Source organism: Lepisosteus oculatus, chromosome 22, assembly GCF_040954835.1.
Source record: "Lepisosteus oculatus isolate fLepOcu1 chromosome 22, fLepOcu1.hap2, whole genome shotgun sequence".
Lineage (NCBI taxonomy): Eukaryota > Metazoa > Chordata > Actinopteri > Semionotiformes > Lepisosteidae > Lepisosteus > Lepisosteus oculatus.
In genome coordinates this window covers 11,227,222-11,243,509 of record NC_090717.1, presented here as the reverse complement: position 1 = coordinate 11,243,509, position 16,288 = coordinate 11,227,222, and the positions used below count along the sequence as shown (strand labels likewise).

At 38.7% G+C, this 16,288-nt stretch overlaps 1 protein-coding gene across 2 annotated transcripts in view; it reads left to right on the top strand.

Moving 5' to 3' along the window:
- The first annotated feature begins 4,654 nt into the window (after window positions 1-4,654).
- The window catches only part of LOC102697844 (rabphilin-3A), a 47,455-nt gene continuing 35,821 nt past the window's right edge, over window positions 4,655-16,288 (top strand). The window contains exon 1 of one of the 2 annotated variants that reach the window (XM_015366141.2): window positions 4,655-4,950. The gene's annotated coding sequence lies outside the window, so the exon portion shown is untranslated. Of the gene's footprint in view, window positions 4,951-15,613; window position 16,288 lie in introns of those variants that run through there. The other variant, XM_015366140.2, reaches the window with a different exon arrangement.

The window sequence follows — 16,288 nt, the reverse complement described above, 5'->3', positions numbered from 1 at the left end:
CAGAAACTGCAGCACCCAGTGAAAACCCATGAAAACCATGTGAGAAACATGAAGACTCCACAGAGAAGGTGACCCAGGTCATTGTGGAGCCCAGAACACAAGAGTTCTTAGCCAGCAGCACCAACCTCCATGGCACAATGCTGCTCAAGAGCAAGACTTTACCTAATAAATGTCAAATGTAAGTGCATGTTTTCATCTTTTTTGTCACTATCCCCAACTAGACAACAGGGGGAAGTGATGAAAAGGCCCAAAAGTGCTATTATACGCAGTGGAAAGTGTGAACATATAGTAATTGTGCCTCATGGTGCTGGGAGAGACGCCATTTTTCTGAGGAGATGCTAAATTGAGGTCTTTGTTTATATTTTGATGTCCGCGATTTCGACTCTGATTTGGTCAGCGCAGTGGTTAGCATTGGTCCCTCGCAGCGCTGGGGCCCTTGGGTTCAATTCCTGGCTTGCTGTCTGTGTGGAGTTTGTATGTTCAACCAGTGTGCTCTGGTTTCCTCCCACAGGCCAAAGACACACCTTTCAGCAAAGAAAACATTCATGAAGTATGTTAATGGTCTTTTTTCCATTCAGGTTTCATAATTTTAATGGCACCCAACAGCCAGTTCACATTCCTGATGAGGGAGGGAGAGAGAGACCTGTCTTCACAGTTTAATTGAAAATAGTGTGGAGCATGAAGAACCTCTCTTTCCTCTTAGCCTCTTCTTTAGCGTCCTTTGTAACATTAGCACATTGTTAATGGCCTGCTGATAATGCTTCTGCCTGACTGATAGCTTCGGTTAATCTGGCTTATTACTTCAATGTGAGGTAATACTGCCTCCAGAGATCTCTGTTCTGCAGTGTCAGGAAATTTCTGAAGATACGGCTAAATAACTGCAGAGAAAGAGGATCAAAGCTCTAAATTCAATAGGGCAGAGCATTTGGTTGACTGCAAAGGGATGAGAAATCAAAGTTCCTCCTACATCTCAAGAAGAAGACATGAAAAAGTTATAGAAGTGCAGGAATGTATTTTCTGAAGACCTTAAGCTGCATGATTGTATAGTCACGGCTTTTTCTGCCCGCAAGTGAGAATACTGTGTTATTTTTATACTGTAGCACCTGAACTCTTTATGCTCCACAGGCTTTGGATGTAAAATTACAGTATGTGTCCCAGAATTCCCTGTTCTGCAGTATGGATGAATGCCCATGCAGAATCCTCTAAATTCAACTTAAAAACAGAAGAAAGGTTACAAATTATAAGAGGTTATTTAGCCCATCTAGCCAGTTTGGTAGATCATAGCTAATTTATCCAAGGATCATATCCAGCATTTTCTTTAAAGAAACAGCGTATCAGTTTCAACAACATAGCTGGGCAGCTTGTTCAATATTCCCACAAATCTCTGGTGAAGAAGTGCCTCCTAGTCTCTGTTTTAAATGCGCTTCTGCAGAGCTGAATTGGTTTATCATTGTATAACATTGTAAGACTTTTCCCTGCATGAACCCTATTATTGCACTTTATCAGGTTGTTAAATTGTTTTTATGCAAGGATGTTTTTTAGATTTCCAAAATCGTATTGTCTCCCATTGGTATGCATGGCCAGTGGCACTTAATTATGTCTGGCTGACAGTGTTAATCCTCATCTTCATGATTTCTCTTTTCAGCACAATCTCTGTCCACCAGAAGACTGTTTCTCAGCTCTTAAGCACAGTGCTCCATGCCAGTTTAGCAAAATTATCCAGGTGCCTGAGATCTGTAAGGAGTTGGGAATGTCATGTCACATTAGTCAAATATGATGTGACATTCATGTTGTGTTCATGGTAAAAATCTTCAGTATATCTACTGTACTGTATATGAATTTAAATGCTTCAATTTCTAAGATATCATATCAAGGTGTGTAACATTTCTTGGAGCTTTTTGAAAATGTTTTTTTCTGTCTGAGATGAATTTCCAAGGCCACTAATATTCCATATCTGTCAATGGACAGTAAAGCTTTACTTCCTTTTAATGTTTTGTGCAGTTTTTTGAAAAAAAGTTCAAATGAGCTGCGCTCCTGAAGAGCAAATAAATATCAATCCACCTTTCTCCTGACAGAGATGCAAAACGTAGACCCCTGCAGCGATGGACTGATACGAGGTCTAAAACTTTTGTTTCCTAGTTCCTGAAGTGGATTTATAAGAAATGAAGACAGTACAACAAATAAGCGAACTTAAATGTTTTGGAGGCTTAGCTCTCTACTTTCTTGTTACAGGCACTTTAGTCTCTAAAAAAACAGTTTGTCCCTTGTAGAAAATACGGTTGGGGGAGTTTTATTGTTTGCAAACTGAGAATCAATTGAAAAGCACACAGGAGGGTTGTCAGGAGAGCATTTACAAGCCTGCCCAGGGAGTATCACATTGCAGCCAAGACTTTGTTGCCAGGTTGTGGGGAATCTGTAAGACTCTTCCCCCTGGCATTTCCTGAGGAAGACCTGATTACTGAGTGTGAGAAATTGATTTTTTATTTTATTTTTGGATTGATGGATATGTCTTTTGATTACTTTATAAATGAAGCAAGAAGGCTGTTTATATCAGGAAGAGACTGAATAGTCAACTTATGTTATAGTCTAAAATTGAAAACTAAACATTTTTAATTATATCACATATTTACATTATAAGCATAAGTATACAATAAATATTAATGTATTAGAAGTGACCATAGTGGCTTGTAATTATCTGCTCTGTGAATAAAATCTATGGAAATATCTGTTTTTGTCTGTAAAAATGAAAATCTGCAGTCTGGGAACCATCTCGACAGTACATTGATGAATATCATTGATCAGTCCCAATACAGCTGATTCAGTGTGTTGATCTATTGAACTTCTGAATTAATGCTTGTTCAATCCTATTTACACTCTGGAACAGGGGATTAACAGCAAACCGGCTGCCAGTGAAGTTCATCCACAAGGTTTTCGGTAACTGTCATGCTTAGTGATTAGACTTAGAAGGGATGCACCTGGGGGCTCTGGCAACACTATATGTGCTGACTGCCCATGTGTTGAGTTGAATTTTTCTTTCCGATTTCTGCCCAACACCTCAGCACGACTGTCTCCTACTATGACCCATATAAACATGATGCAGTATGCAGTGGCTCTTTAATGCCTGTATTTTTAAAAGGCACAAGTAGAAGTTAATTCCATTCTGAAAAGTAGAAAGAAGAAAAAACATTTCTGTTGTCAATCCTAACTCAAGCATGAGGCGAAAGCTTTAGAAAAACAAATTATTAGTCGCAGCAGAGGGTGAAGATGCAACATGATACAAGGTCTATAACTTTTGTTCCCTAGTTCCTGAAGTGGGTTTATAAGAAATAAAGACAGTACAACAAATAAGCAAACTCAAATGTCTTGGATGGTTAGCTCTTTGCCTTCTTGTTATGTCGTACTGATGCAGCTCTTCATCTGTATGTTTTTAAAATGTTAACATCCTTCTCGAGTGCAATACTGTAGTAATTACAAATTTACACAAGAGCCAGCTAAATATACAGAGTTCCTTGCTGAGAAGTTGTTTATTTTAAATGTCTGTTTCTCTCTGGAAAGATTTTGGAAGAAAGCACAGTTTTTTTTCAGACATGGGATTCTTTTATTCTCCCTTGTGAGCTGACATAACTTGACGCCTTCGGAAAGTGGTTTGGTCAGCAGGTTGTAGAGTTCAGTGATGGCTCCTCAGACAGCTTATGACTGCTCGGTTCCTAACAGGTGTCTGGACAGATGGCTCGTAATTAATTTCATATTGCTGTGTTAAAACTTGGTGAGCGAAGTGTTTGTTTTTGAGCTCTTGTGGACATGCGTAATGAGGTCCTTTCCTTGTGATATTTTTTTAAAACTTTCTCCTTAATGGCTGTTCATTATTGGTTTTATCAAAGAAATATTGATAAAGATTGTAATTTTTTTGAAAATCTCAGTTCTGTCACTTAAAATTGAATACATTTTAAGAAACCGTGGTTGTATAAATTTCAGAATCATATTCCAAATGTAGCAAAGTATTTAATAAATGAGTACTTTTACTACTGGGGAAAAAATAAACATTTTTCAATTGTTATAATATTTTTATAATATAAAAGTAATTAATGAAAATATGTTTTAAAAAGGAACCAAATATGGACTGGGGCTCTACTTGACCAGGACTGGAGATCCCTGGTAGTGAGTCACTGCACTCCGCTCTCCGCTGTCATCACTAGGAGATGGCAAAGTCCCCCATTTCTCAGATATGTGGTCTACTTCAGGTTCTGCAAGCTGCAGTTTTTTAAAACAAACTGCACTGATGAATCAGAAACAAAGAAAAACTGTTAAAAGTTTACAGTATACAGTATAAAACTATTATACTGTAGCTTGTCACCGCTGGTGTGGTATTGCTTTAAAATCCCACATCTGTCTAAATATATAGATTTTCTAAATACAATGCAGCATTTTTTACATGTCCAGCTGGTTGTTGACTTTTTTGTCATAGAGCTAGCAACTGGTAAAACCTGAAATGCATCAAAGTCCTGTGCGGTGTTTAGTAAGCAGTTAATGTCTGTGAGCTGCTATGTGGTTTAGTAAGGTGTACATTTTTTTCTGTGCCTTTTATTTTTCAGTAGGTTCCACAAATGACAAATATAAATAAAACTAGGTGTCTGAGAAAGGACATCTCCAAGCAAGTGGCAGTATGCAGCAAGATCCAGTAGAGATTGTGAATTATTAAGGAATCCAGAGCTGTTCTCCTGCAGTAGAGACATTAGCGCAGTGTTGCTGCTATACTCTTCAAATTTGCCTCTTGCTTGTGGTTCTTATTTATTCATCACTCACGGAGAGGCTGAGCTGGAACTGCTCAGTGCGCAGCCAGACCTCTGCTGAGGTCTGTCTGCTGTTTTGGACCAGAGAAACCAGATTTAAGGACTACTAAAGAAGGGCCCTGGAACAGCAAAAAAAACCTTACTTGCTGTGCTGACTCAGGTAGGCTCCCTGCCATCATCGATTGCAGCCCTAGGCAGTTTCTTTTTTTGATATTTTCTTCAGCACAGATTCTAGCAGGATACTTGCTGCAGAATTTTTTTTTTTGCTTTTCTGTTTGTGCCAATTGTACTGTACTTTATCCTACATGGAGTACTACAAGCAATAGAAATAGACTATTTTGCAACAGCTAATTTATGTGCTCTGTCATGGACTAATGTAGTGTGTTTGGCACGATGGTGAAAATGCTTTTCTTTGTTTCCTCCATTACTATGAGAGGAGCTGTAGAGGTCTGCTGATGATTGCAGTGTCAAACATGTTGTACTTCCTCAGTGGAGCAGCTGTTGGGACACAAGAAGGCAGGCGGGCCACACACGTTTTGTAGGACTTTATTTTGTAGAGGCTACAGAACATTTACCCAGAGTATTTCAGTGATGCACCACTCATAAAGATGTCAAAGATGTCAACTCTAATAAAAAGTTGAATATGATTATATGATTTTATATCTTTTAACCTTTACAAAATATTGTGTCCTAGGCCACAAATTTTAAAGGATTACTAAAAACCTAGTCAAGCCTGTTGCCACTGACAGTTGCCTGCAGCATGCCCGTGATTTCTCTTATGTCTGTATGGACTGGTGTGGAATGGAAGCGTTATATTTTAAAACATTTACAGTACATGTAAGAAAGAATTTAACACATAACCTTTTTACTAGTGTTATTCCTGAATTTCAAGTTTGCAGAGAGCAATTTACAATGAAAACATTTCTTTAATATTGTAGCAAGACAGTGGTGTCTTGCACAGATTAGGAAAAGGCCAAGTAGAGGAAACACCAGTGACAGTCAGGTTGGGTTTTAAATCCGGGGAGGTAAACACATTTTATTTTTGATTTTGTTATTCCGATCTTGTTAATTTATGTTTTTGATTTACAAAATGATTTACTCAAAATTTTGATTGTACATAAATTCATTCAGCTGAAAGAAATATTTTAGTATTTTTTCTAGTTAATCCCAGTATCTGTAGCATCAAGCAGTCTGAGACTACAGACTGACTGAGACAGGACTCCACCCTGGATGGGATGCTAGACCATCATAGGATTACACTGGATACACTGGATAGACTGGAGCTATTAAAGTATTTTGCTAAAGGGTACAACAACTGTGTCAGTACTATTCTGTGCCCTATCAATTTAACATTTGCAGACTACCGATAGAGTCCTGGTTATAGAGTGAATATTTCAGCATGACACAGCTTCACAGTGGATGAAAAACACACACAGCTGTCTGTGGGGACAGTTATTTCCAGCTTTTCTCCAGAACAGACTGCAGAAAATATCTGAGCTCCCCAGTGATCTGCAAAAAACATCTGGAGCTGACTTGTCACAGCAGACAGAAGGAGACTGAGCAATGCAAGAAGAGCTGGATTGCTCTAGACAACCACACAAAGAGCTGGGTGATTGTGAACAATTGATCAACTGCAGAAAAGAGTTATTTTTTTTTTAATAGTTAAGATGATTAACCACACCCAACAGTTGACAGATAAGGATACTGTATGTTGCTATTTTGGCTGTGGGAATGAGGTCTTATCTGGGCTGGTGCCATATAGAGAGAGGCAGCTGAAGGGTCTCTCAGTGTTGGTCACCAGGAGGCCAGGAAGGACCAGGTCTTCCACACAAGACGACCACTTGTAAGAACCAGTGTGTGTAATATTTGTGTTAAGACTCCACAAGAAAGATTTTAGAGCTGGGTGTCATACAACAGTGCAGAGCCAGGGTGGATTTAACTTTTGAACACAGAGATTGTAAATTTTGTCACTAGTAGTTAATATACAGTAGTTGAAAATCCCCGAATTTGCTTGTGGGAAACAGTAATGAATGCTAAACTGTTAACCTGGGCATGCTCAAAGTCCTGTATTGCAGTGCTTTTTCACCTGTACTTTAACAATTTAATGAATAACTCGCATAACAGGTCCCAATTAGCACCTTTCCTGGGCGTCAGAAGCCCTGCTGGATACATGGTTCTGCATTTGATTTGGACCTCCAGCTGTAGCAGCATTTTATTGACTGTTCTTGTCTCCAAATATTTCACAAAACACTTTCAAAAAATGATCTTATGATTTTCTGTATCCCAATAAGTATTTATCTGTAGCTGCTGTCTCCAAATCCTAATTAAGAGAAAACTTAGTCATAACCATCTGGAATTGCGATTCATTTTGGACTAGTGTTTAGTTTTTAACCAAAATAGCAGACTATTTTAAGAAGAAAAAATCTTTTGGGATATCTTTGATTTCTTTCCATGTGGGTGGAGTAGGCATTAAAGTCCAATTAAAAAGGAAATATTAAAGACCGTCATTATGAGCAACAAATGCAGAAGTGAGGTGATACCTGAGAGTGTGTCACCCAGACAAGGGATAGAAATGGGTGAAAGGACTGTTCCTGTCCAGCGACCGGCAGAGCTGTGGACTGAGTAAGCATGATTGAAGCACACACGCATGCTGAAGAAGAGAGCTCAACAGAAGCCTGTCCAGGGCCATTCCTGCTTTGGCCTGAGCTGGGTGTCACAAAATAACCCACACTACAGCTGCAGCCTTTCCAGTACTTGATCGCAACCTTCAAGTGGGTGCACTCAAGAAGCCTTTGGTGAAAAAAAAGAGGCACGAGCTTGTGTCAAATTTACATTCAGAGGGTGTGTTGAAGTTTGGATTTAATCAGTCTAAATCAAAATCCGTGCAATGTCCGAGCCCGAAACTATTGATGGGCAAAAGCTAACAGCAATGAACAAAGTGGAACTGGTGATTCCAATTAAATGGTCAGTGACAGAAGCGATTTTTAATAATTTAACACACAAATATAATATATGAAGGTTGATCCTTTACGAATGCATAATAGATTTATTACACAGCTAGAAGTCTCTTCTTTCTACTTTTTTCTACTTTCTGCTTTTTGCTCCTATATACAGTCTAAGATCCTATATGTGTTTGCTTTGACTTCACTGGATAACTTCATAGATTGATGTTTGACATTTGAATCATTCTGTTGAGTGTTTACCTTTGGTAAAGACAGAACAGTTGCTGTATCCGTCCTGAACAAGTCTCTTTGCTTGGCTTAATAATTGGACGCCCCCATTAATAGAGTATTTGAGGTCTCGTGTTTTTCTAATTGTGTATTTTAATTATTTGTATTGCATCTTTATGCTTTTTGGTAATTAACTGACTTCAGCTCTTATTATTCTCAGAGATGTAATTGAGGGACTTATAATTATAATCACAGCACAAATTTAACAGGTAAGTTTCCTTGCCCTCCTTCAATGGGCCAAAATGAACTAAATGAATCATTTATTCAGATGGAACACCACCGTCCTCACTGAAAGTAAGAAAAAGAAATGGGGGATGAAGTAATTAATTTAAAACAAACTGAAACTGAAAAATCAGCAGGCTTGTGTGTCAAGACAGAAGAGTAGTAGGCAGCTTTATTGATCAAAGTAATATGATGACACCAGAATTCAGCTTTTCTAATTAACATTATAGGTACTTAAGTACATGAAGCCCGTACTCCCGTATTAAAATTGATTGAACTAGTTTTATGCCTACGTACTTCTTTATGTTTAACGGAAGAGTTTGGATTCAGATCCTAATATTAGCTAGCTGTTCCCTTTGTACGAGCCACATGTGCTCTCCAAAGCCTTTGATCATGTTGGAAGTATGTCTGGTGTCCTGGAATTAATGTCATTTCTGTTCTTAAGCTTTTTTCCTTCCTATTAGATTTCAGGTATAACTGGCACATCTCCCTTTTTGCCTTCTGAGTAAAGGTTTTTGCACAAAGTGAAGTTTCTAAAGTAGTGCAATGGCACACAGCTTGCAATGTGCTAATAGAGAAATTGTTTGGAACTGTTTCTTTATGATTCCAAAGCCACAGTTAGCTTGGAATGAATGCATTATCATCAGATAAAGTAGTTACAGAAGTATTTTAATTATTGTATTATCATAATCATTACTGTGTTTATTATAATTAGCAGTACAAATATTGGGATCTCCAGTGACATAGCACAAAGCCCTAAATCAGCAGCTTTTTTAACCTAATGTGAGAATATAATTCCTCTTGACTGCGTACTGTACAGTACATACATGTATGTGTAGAATTGGTGCTCAGTCCCCTAGGGGTTACAGAGGGAAATGGTGCCAGGGCTGGTTAATGCCACTCGAATTGCTGGGACTGCTGCTGGGCAGGCCCCACTGGGTCTCGGTTTTCACTGTGCCAGGGGTCAGTGGGCTTCATGTATAAATCACAGCTACTGCTAAGATTGGACAGATGGCCTCTTATTTCTAACCTTATTATGGTTTTTAATGGGCATTGGAACTCTTTGAGAGATAACTTAAGAACACGATAGAAGACCGCTTAAATATATTTCACTATAATATTACTGCATATCGGTGTGGCTAAATAGTTCCTGAATATTGTCAGGAACAGGTCAGCACACATGTGCTTGGCGCTCGGAGTAATGCTGGTACTGTAAGTATCTGCCAACACAGGCTAAACAGTGTCCACTTTCCCTTCAGACCCTTTCTCAATATTACTGTTTCTGTATGACTCTGTGCTTCACACAGACAGGTATAACTTAAAACAGAAACAAAGCTGTTCAAATATGTCAATTACAAGAAGGGGTCAAATGCTTTTTGATTTAATTCAGGTTATCATGACATTGTTGCTGGCACCTGATCCTGAACCTTGAATTGGAAAAAAGGTTTTAGCGTAATACAATGAAAGGAAGTTACAGTCACTCAAATACAATTTCCAATGTACAGTAGGTATGATGTTGCTTTAAGCCTTTATGTTACTCTCCCAAACTAATTATTAAAAATATCATACATACACAAATGCTTAAATGATACGGTACTCGAGCCTAAATGACATTTTTAGCTCGCCCAGTCACACAGCCAGGAGTTGTTTTGAAAAGCTACTAATGGTGGCATACATGAAATTGGGAATTGTGGCTATATTTACTCATTCAAAGCCAAAATTGTTTTTAATAAGTGTCATTGTTTCAAAGTGTTCTGGTGAGCCAGATAATAATCCCGGTATTCCTGGTAATCCTGGTTTCTATGTGGCAGGTATCAATGTCCAACATCCAGACTGGGGTACGGTTTTGATGAGATGTGACCTCAGGTGCAGAAATATTTATGTTTTGGAGTCGCTGGATCAGATGTGGCAAAAGTCAGTTTAGAGTTGCCCAAAACTGGGTTCTGGTTAATTAGCCATGTGATATGCTAATACGTTAGTCAGGTCTGTCATCTTTTCTGATGATTTTGAATAAATCTCCCAAACCTCTGGCACCCAGCCATGTCTGTATCCATTACTCGTCATCAGGGATGCACTCTCCTCTCCTCTCCATTCCCAGTCACTGCAGGAACTCCTTCATCAGCTTCCCCTGCTCCCTGCTCTTGTCAGGTCAATGCATTTCATTATTTTTGAGCACTGTGTCATCTGTCTCTTTGACATTTGAAATATAAGCAATAGGAAATGTCAGCCAGCTTTCAGGGGCATCTGTCTTTAGTCACGTGTTTTCATTTACATTTATCTGCTCTCAACATACCCAACTGGAAGATCAGGGAGCAAAAACAAACCATTAACAGAGAGTCTTTGAATTCCTTGGATTAGTCGAGTAAAAGGCTACAACAAGCATTTGAGAGCACTCAGTCTGATTTCTGATGCTTCTTTCCAGCTGCTACACAGAGGGACATGGAGGGCTGGTTCATTACTGCTTTGAAGGGAACTCGCTGTTTATATAATACACCATCCTCACTGAGTAATACACCATCCTCACTGAGCTTACCACTGGTATGAGAATGCATGGGAGACTATAATCATTTCTAAGAAGCATTTGCCATGTACTGTACTTCCCATGGTAGTGTACTGACCTACAGAACTGAAAACATAAGAAACTACAGAAATGAATATGAAAATTGCAATACAAACATGTTCAGTTCAAAAACATATCGCAAGGCAAAGTTCTGTCCATGCAATTATATTCTACAGTATATGTAATGCAAGAAGATGATATACAGGAACTGCAAAATCATTCTGAATGTTGAGATTGACCTGTTTTTGTATGTTTGCTTTTGGAAGCTAAAACAGCTTGTTGGACCATTAACATGCTTATTTTTACAGTATTATGTGATTATACCATTATATAAAATATGCATAAGTCTTTTGTTTCCTCAGTGGTTTTTTTATTCAGTGTACATTCCCCTTTAGGGCCAAAGCATGTTATGCAAACAGTTAATAATAAATGAAAAAATACTTTTTAGATTTGATTCATCAAATTCTCACAGCTGAGGAAGCTAACACCACTATTCTTTAGTTATGTACATAGATTTATATTAGTTTTGTTTTCGGATCACCACCATTACACACTGAGATGCACTCTTGTGCAGTAAATGCATTAACCCTCATAATTTATGATCAGGTCACACAAGTCTTAAGCACAGAGCTAGTTTTCTTATAAGCAGCCTGATGTTTTGTGAGCTGAATAAAACATGGATGTATTTCTTTGGAATGAAAATTATGCAGATTTTCAGTTTTACAACAGCTCCGGATTAATGGACTATTTCTTGGCTGCTTCTGCAATTTAAAAAACAGTATGCTTTTCAGTATGTACTCTTTAAATCTCTTGCAGTTTGCATCTTTGATTAAAAAAAGCTGGCCATGTAAAGAGCAAGTTAACAAGGTATAAAAGAATTGAGCAACACTATTGTGGATGAGAAAGCAAACATCCAAAATATTTTTAGATGTGAGAGACAAAGACGAGATGGTGGAGAAGCTATTTTTAAGCCTTTCAAGTTTTGACGTGTTTTATTGAAGCCTTTTACTTAACACTTTCACTTATCTTACACTTAATTGTTGATTTTTAATCGGGTTCTCTAAAGCAAAAATGAAAAATAAGAAAGAGATCATCTCACTCTTCTGTGTTCTACTACAGCAATGTATTTATTCCAGAAGCTTGTTAATACTGTACATCTCTTGCACACTTGATTTGGAGTGCATTTTATTTGTATTCTCTGCAGAAAAAAGAGTAATTTTCCTGAAACCTCTTGCTGTTGATTTTCACTTGTGACTTTGCTTCTAGTGCATTTTCACCTTGAAGTAGCCATGTAGATTAGATTTGTCATTCCCTTTCACAATTCTCAAAACCTCATACACTGAACGTTGTCGCCTAGTTAATTTCTCTTGCTTATTACGTCAGTTTCTTAAGCTTACGTTTGGCACTCATTTACTTAAAAATATCCTGCTTTTATAAAGTCTACAACTGTGTGCATAGATAAAATATTGGCTGTGACATATTTAAAGCTACAGTATCTATCCCTTGCCCTGAAGATTATTTAAGAAATGTATGCAATTAACCTAACAAATGGTTCAGAGAGGTTAGGCCACAAAGCTCTGTGATGTTTAATTTGTTTCTGGGAGCAAAAAAAACTCTCTAACCACCCTGTAACCACTGAGTCCTGGGATTAGCTTTTTGCTCTGCTCTGGTGTCTGGTACAGTGGAAAAGTATCAATTTTGGTATCTGGAAGCTACAATCTAATGCAGCATTTCAGATGGTGATACAGTAGGAAATTGTGCAGTTTTAGCAATACCTTTCTTGCTTAGGACTCAACAGGTTTTACTTCCGAGCATAGGATGCACACATTTTTTAAAGAGTACATAATAGTCTATGTTATTGTTTCCTTATTAAATCATGCATGCATTATAGAACGTCAAAATCTCTATTGGAATACCAGTGCACTTTGAAATAGCCTTATATACGTTTCTCTACACATCTTGCTCTCCAAACTGACTTAATTTTGCTCAGTAAAGTCCATTAACTGCAAATAAAAAGGTTTGTGTGTCATGCAGTTGCTCTTAATTTTAAAGTGCAGCTAGGATGAGATTGAATGAGGTACATTACTTTGAAAATATGCCATTCCCTTTATCTGTCATCTAGTGAAGTACTTTTCCTATACAGTATGTGTGATATGATGCTAATAACTAAGTCCTGACTCATTTGAAGAATTTCAATAGCCCTTTATTTGCATTAAATTGTCTGGATAATATAAATGTATTAATTTTCTAATTTGCTGCAAGTCATTTTGTGTTTCATATTTTTACTGTCTGAAGTCATTCATTTCTGTCATGGGCAAAGTGAAAAAGCATTTGGTATTGCAGTCATACCAACCCTACACTACTTTGGATCAGTAGAAATGATATGAAATTACCTTTAATTGAAAAAACGAAGTCCTTTCTTGAAGGTTATGTGAATAAATGAAAGTTTTGATATACCCCAGGCTGGCCTAGGATATGGAGAGAGACATAAGGTAGCCTTTTAAGACACAAGAAACAACAGTGTTTAAGGAGTGACTGGCTGCATGCAAGAGCTGCAGTGGGCTCTGTTGTGCCAAGTACTGACGGGGAGGTGTACAGGTGGGAGAAGTAGGATTTGTGCTAAGGCAGCACAGGGATCAAGTCCAATGGCAGTGATGTGGCTGAAGGCATGATTGGTGTGTTGCCAGATCTTAAGGCCAGTCTGTTGAAGTTGCTTACAGATGTAATGCTTAGGAGTCCTGCACTGACTCTGATTAAACCTGACAATGCAGGAATAGAGTGCTGAGAATTTCTGAGGTCAATTATAGATAGCAATTTGTTTAAGACTGCTTATTCCAGATTTGTGGAGCCCCTGTTCCAAACGTGCGCGGATGTGTGTGCTGAGCTCTCTTCATGGGATAACTGTGCAGAAGGTTCCAGGAAGATTTAGGGAAGCTATGACAGCTCAAAGCCAGAGATTACTAGACATCAGGAGATAAGCAAACTGAGGGCCTACTGTATATGGAAACCATGAAGGCTTGTTTAAGATGATTAGTCATGCAGCACTTACTGTTTCCAACAGAGGGCCCATGAAGATGGCTAATGACTTCATTTGTGATGTTACTGTCGATGTTGAATTCTCGGGCCACTTATTCATTGCTGCATTCTGAACAGTCGTTGTCTGAACAGTCCATAGAGCTCCTGATGTTCCACTGCATGATAGGTTTGATGGGTGATGAGGCAGACAGTGTTTGTTGTGTTTTTTCTAACACCCTCCCCAAAAAGCTCGAGAATAGTGAAACTTAATTAGGGCTTCCCAGTGTGGCTACAGATGCTGGAATACAATTTTGCCTCAACCTAAGTCCTTGACAACCCTCCTGTAACAGCCACGTCCATGCCAGGTCACTTTCCTCCTGTTATTCAACCGTTAACCTGGAGAATGTTCTGGGGGTGGGAGGCACTTGTGTGGGACTTACTTTGTTGTGGACAACCCACTGCACACCAGCTCCCACACATACAGCGCCAGAACGTGATGTTTAGAAGTCACTGCTGCCCCCTTCATCTGCCAGAATGGCTGTTGAGATATTCCAGCTGGTACAGTACATCATTTGATCCTCGCTTTATGGATAGCGTCCACACAATAACAAGATCTGGCCATTTCCAAAACAAGCGTCTGTGTGGGAAATGCTGCATTAGTAGTGTTGGAAGATCAGGAACAGGGAGGGGAAAAAGTAGGCTTTAGCCCTTGAGGCAGAAGCAGTAAATGTGAAGAGAGGCCCCTGGGGGAAAGGAGATGATTTCAGCTGTGTCCCGTTATATATGTGGCATATTCCTGCACTTTGCTTTAAAAATTAAATACCAACCAGTTTTGTTCTAGGATGAAAGCTACTGCAAGCTAAAACTGCTAATTATCAAATTGTGAAATTATATGTATGAATCCTTCACATGCAGTTGAAGAGGAAATGATCAGAAATCCAGTTCTTCATCTGTTGTACTACTTCCATGTTCTATTTACTTTCAGAAGGTTAAAGTAAGGTCAGTAGTTTATTCTGATTCTTTCTATTTTAGTTCTTTTTTGTAAGATTGTTGGGAAGCATTATCCAGTACATTTTGTGTCTCCCTCAATAGTCGAAAAGCTTGTGTCAAAACCTGCATGCATTCATGGAATTTCACATTACAATAATTTATTGTAGAAGAATTGGTAACACGCATGTTTTTAATAGAAATGCACAGTATAACTCTTAATGAGAACAGAAATGTTTGACAACTGCAGTCTTTATATTGTGCTTTATACCAGGATTGATGTAAAGTTTATCTATACTTTATATAGTTTTGTTTTTTTCTGTTGTTGTACTGAAATTTTCTTTGATATAAAAGGAAATTTGCACATGAACTGTTTCTGCAGAGGCTTCTTAACAATTCACAAAATATTAATGGAACCTCCCTGCTGTGCATCAATGTGAGTTTCGAAGCGATGAGGTGCAAGGCACTCTGCTGTCCTAGATATGCCATGAGCCTCTAACCTGAACACTCGCAGCACATGTTGGCACACAGTGATTACAGCCAGGCATGCTCAAATCATCATATCTCCTGGGAGTCCCTAGATGTGGAATGTAGGTAAGGAAATGTGCAGCCTCACTCGAGCAAACTTTCTTCCTTTCGGCTGGTGATGATCCATACAAATCACTCTTGCCAACTTCATGCCAGCTATGCCAGCACCGACCAGGCGTCTCTTTCTTTGCTGCTCTTTGCTCGCTGTGAGAATTTTCTGATTATCCACATGCTTTGGAGGGTGCGAACTTCATCTCTGGCTTAGCAGCAGAGATGGAAGCACGGAGTCAATCAAAATAAAATAATTGGCTATTCCGAGTTGTTGAGCTTAAAAGAGGGGAGAAAATGGGACTCTTCTTTACTGAAAATCAAGAAGCAGACAGAAGCACTTTGCGCATATCACAACTACTGAGCTGCAGTAGTCTCTGAACACATGATGTAAGTGATTCAGAGACTACAAGAAACTTCAAGAGTTACAGCCAGCTCATCATGAAACATTATTTTAATTTAAAGACATCAGAAAGACCCATTTGTAAAATACAACGACAATTTCTGACAATGGAATTCTGTGTATTATACATGCAAATCTGAAATTCTGACCCTCTATCCTGTACACTTTTATTAAAAAATTGATAGTGATGTAACCCTTGCCAGAAAAAGTGGATTGAAAATGGATGAATGAACAGGAGGAGCTGCAAGTGTAACGCATGGTCTTTTTTTACGTGCATAATTGCTGTAGCTATCTGAAATTCTGATGGAGAAAAGCCTAAGGTTTGTATGTAGACCTGCAGGCATCATAACAAGACCAGCCTAACACTGCAATAGTGAAGAAGCTGGTACTACCCCTCTCAGCGTCACAGAGCCCCCTCCCCCTATCCTTTCCTTTCCAGCTACTCCGCTGAATTCTGCAGTGCTGGTAGATGTGGATTGCTTGCAGCAAACGGAGACAGATGAGG